The sequence below is a fragment of the Schistocerca nitens genome, chromosome 2 (assembly GCF_023898315.1).
Source record: "Schistocerca nitens isolate TAMUIC-IGC-003100 chromosome 2, iqSchNite1.1, whole genome shotgun sequence".
Lineage (NCBI taxonomy): Eukaryota > Metazoa > Arthropoda > Insecta > Orthoptera > Acrididae > Schistocerca > Schistocerca nitens.
In genome coordinates, this window is record NC_064615.1 from 695,725,470 (window position 1) to 695,729,693 (window position 4,224).

Below are 4,224 nucleotides of genomic sequence, written 5' to 3' on the forward strand. Positions count from 1 at the left end.
AGTGGTTAGCACACTGGACTCGCATTCGGGAGGACGACGGTTCAATCCCGTCTCCGGCCATCCTGATGTAGGTTTTCCGTGATTTCCCTAAATCGTTTCAGGCAAATGCCGGGATGGTTCCTTTGAAAGGGCACGGCCGATTTCCTTGCCAATCCTTCCCTAACCCGAGCTTGCGCTCCGTCTCTAATGACCTCGTTGTCGACGGGACGTTAAACACTAACAGTCAACAGTCAGTCATCATTCGGTACTGCAGTAGTCAGTGATTCAGCACTATTATCGCCAACGTCACATAACCTGTACTTTGGTGTCCCTGTCTCGTCTTTTCCACGAAGTCCAGACAGATAATGGACACATGCCCCCCTGTGGCTACAAAAAATCTCTCTTTCCTGACACTTACCGAACCCACTAAGCAGCATTCCGTCTGTGCACTAACTTGTACAGTTTTAAGTCTCTGGAACTGCTTTCTGATAGTTGACGCAAGCCCGTTTGCGTTTAACATCTGCTTTCCTTGCCAGTGCTTCCCACCTTTCCTACTTCCACTATCAGATGCCCGGCGGCCCACTCTGCCACAAGCACAGCACTCCGGTTGTGTACATTGTCTCCTTATATGGCCCTCCCGCCCACATATATGACAGCTGATTTCACCAGCGAACACACAGTGGTCAACTGTTTGCTTTGTTGCAGTATCCACCTTCTCTGTATGTCTTGCAATCCTCAGCGCTGACGCGAAGTCCTCCGAATTTTTCATTCGTACCCTCCGTGACATCTCTGCGGCTATACCACGTAGGAAAACGTCCACTGCTATATTTTCCAGCTCCTGCAACAGCATGCTATTAGCTTCTGCATTCTGGGTCTGTATATATGTATTCTATCCGAGAATGCCTCCACAGAGTCGTTGCGCTCCATTGAAAAGGTACTTCGTTCGCGGAACAACTGCGCATTATTACTCTTTTGGTACCACTAGCACAGTCCAGCGGCCACTCTTGAAACGTTTACGTTCTAGTGAAGGGCTCCTGGTATACATCGAATGCTTTGGCGTTCCCTGCAAAAATACTAGCACCATGGAGGGTTACTTCGTCTGACCATCCGCGGAGTTCCGCATTGTCCCTAACATGCTTGATAAAAAATGTCACACACTGCGTTGCCTTGCCCGAGAAGAGGTTAATTAATGCGACCACTGCCAGGTCAAATGGAACAGAAGGTACTTTCAGTTCTGACATATTTTCGTCTGACTCAAATTGCGGCTGAATCTGACTCGTTTTTCCAGTTTCTAGTTCTCGCTTAAGTTACAAATTTCTCTGCCTCTCGTAATCCAGTTCCTTTGTTAATAAGTGAACTCGCTGATGCATGGCAGCAATCGCTTCTGCGGTTGTGATAGTAGCACGTGTTTCCACCATTTGGCGTGTTCTACTTTTACCTTAATTCAATTGTTTAAAAAATATCACACACTCCCGTTTAACCATCCCGCACACAAGAATTGAATCTCAAATTAATCTACAATCAGTACAGCTACTAGCCAGATGACCAGTTCTTCAGGCGCTACAGTCTGGAACCGAGCGACCGCTACGATCGCACGTTCGAATCCTGCCTCGGGCATGGATCTGTGTGATGTCCTTAGGTTAGTTAGGTTTAAGTAGTTCTAAGTTCTAGGCGACTGATGACCTCAGAAGTTAAGTCGCATAGTGCTCAGAGCTATTTGAACCATTTTTGAACCAGTTCTTCTACACACAGGAAAAGTAGCCGCTACAGCTCTCGTACACGTCAAACTGTGTCCAGGCAAATTACGAAATAGATAACTCACTGGCACTACATTATGCCCACCATTACCTCTAAATAAATGTAAGTTCAAGGGTTCCTGCAGCTTCGCAAAAGTAACACTAAATGTCACGTAACCTAACTCACACGATTGACACCGAGAGCAAAAGAGAAAAAAAACAACTTAAATAAAACTAGACTCACCACACCGCAAGTCCGCCCCCGGTTGATGAGTGGTCAGCGCGTCAGAATGTCACCCATAAGGGCCCGAGTTCGATTCCCGGCTGGGTCAGCGATTTTCTCCGCTCAGGGACTGGGTGTTGTGCTGTCCTAATCATCATCATTTCATCATTTCATCCTCATCGAAAGACTTGCACACGGCGAACGGTCTACCCGACGGGAGGCCCTAGACACACGACATTTACATTTACCACACCGCAGTGTGCTGAGCTGATACCTCCAGAGACACATCGAATGTCACTGCCTCATCCACCATCTCATCAAAACAACTGTCTCGCCAAACCTTAGTGCTGGACGTGGGGGAACACATATGAACAACCTTACAAGCCCATGGACTGTAAGGGACCGTCTGCAAGGGCGCAGAAGGGGCGTTAGCTCGCGGCCTCCCAGTCTCGAGGCTGCCCTCAATCACCGACCGAGCCACCCTGCACTGGCGACTGGAGCTACTGAGACTCTACTACCACGACACAGTGGAAGCTGGCCGCTCTCCTGCCTCCTGAACCCATGCAGAGCCAAGTTTTGGACCCATCTTGCCACAGTTGAGGCGCATCTCTACAATGGAGCTTGACACTTGATTCAGAGGGCTGGCTAGCCATCGAGATTCATTACCAGATGGTCCATTGTGGACCAGGTGGTCGTCGTGGGTGGCCTGCAACTTGAACAATCGTAATTCTCTTTGTTTCCATACGTGAACAGAATGGTTGTGCGACAGCTAGCTTTGAGACCCTGTGATCCCTTCTTTATACTCCTTCCTTATACCTCTGACGTGGCCCAGCTGAGGGGACGAGTGGAGTGTTTCTTAATAATTACAGCGCCAGCTTTTTCAAGCCCACTTACGCCCACACATACAGGTTGCAGAGCGCTGCTGTAACTGAAATCAACAGGTTGGTAATTGCAAAAAATGGCGCTGAGCACTATGGGACTCAACTGCTGTGGTTATCAGTCCCCTAGAACTTAGAACTACTTAAACCTAACTAACCTAAAGACATCACACACATCCATGCCCGAGGCAGGATTCGAACCTGCGACCGTAGCAGTCCCACGGTTCCGGACTGCGCGCCTAGAACCGCGAGACCACCGCGGCCGGCTGGTAATTGCACATCAGAGCCCTATGCAGTGCCTGATTACTTCACAACCGTCTTCACAATTGTTTATAATGTGCGCCATGTCATGCTTCCTCGTCTGTGCGTGGTGTCTTAAACCTGCCTTGCAGAACCGTTTGCTTACTATCAACATTGCGTCCTGTGGTGCAAGCTGCTGTACAATATGGATCTTGTACTGGTGCCATATGAGAATGGTCCGAAGCACCTTCCGTACAGTGGACCACATGATGTTCAACTGTCGTGACACAGCACGCGCACTTCCTGACGATTGGGAATTGCGCGCAGCGTTGTCAACCATAGCAACAAATATTTGATTAACCGCTTGCGGTGCAACCGGTCGTCGGCATGTTCACGGAGACACGCCCAGGTCTCCAGTTGATTCGAAATTCTTCACCATGCCCTGTACAGCAAGTGGGGAAAGGAGACCCTTCCGTAATCCTTTCAGCCGGCGATATTCTCGATGTGCAGCTGCAGCATCACTGTTCTTTTGATGAAAGAGCTTCACCAATACTGTCTGCTTCTTTTGTCCAAGCTCATGTTGACACGTCAACAAGTGCACTGTGACTATGAATCGCGATGACTGATGACAACACCTGGTGGCTGTAACGCATGGAAATCATGCACCCAATATTATAGACATTAATGCTACCAAGTTTGGCAGTCGTACGGTAATTAGTTTCCGTGTTATAACGTCTTAAATTGGAAAAGTTTAGTTATAATCAACCGGTACTTATATTTTATGAAGGTATTTTAAATTAACTTGTGCAAATAGGAGAAATTTCGAATTTTTGCCACAACACGTGTTTCGTTATTATAAACTAATTGGTACACTATCGCCACATAAATGTAGAATTTGCTACTGCTTAACTTGGTATGATGTGTGAATACTGGAATACTAATGTGGTATATTTCTTTCCATATTTTATTGAAGTGTCATGTAATTCCGAAAAAGAGGACCAGTATTTGTGTCTCTGTAACTTCGAAATTTCACTTATTTAGTACACATTTTTTTGAGGGGCAGTCAAATGAAAACGAGACTATGTAACGAGCATGGGGCCGACGTTTGATAACGCAGGTGTTTATATATATATATATATATATATATATATATATGTGTGTGTGTGTG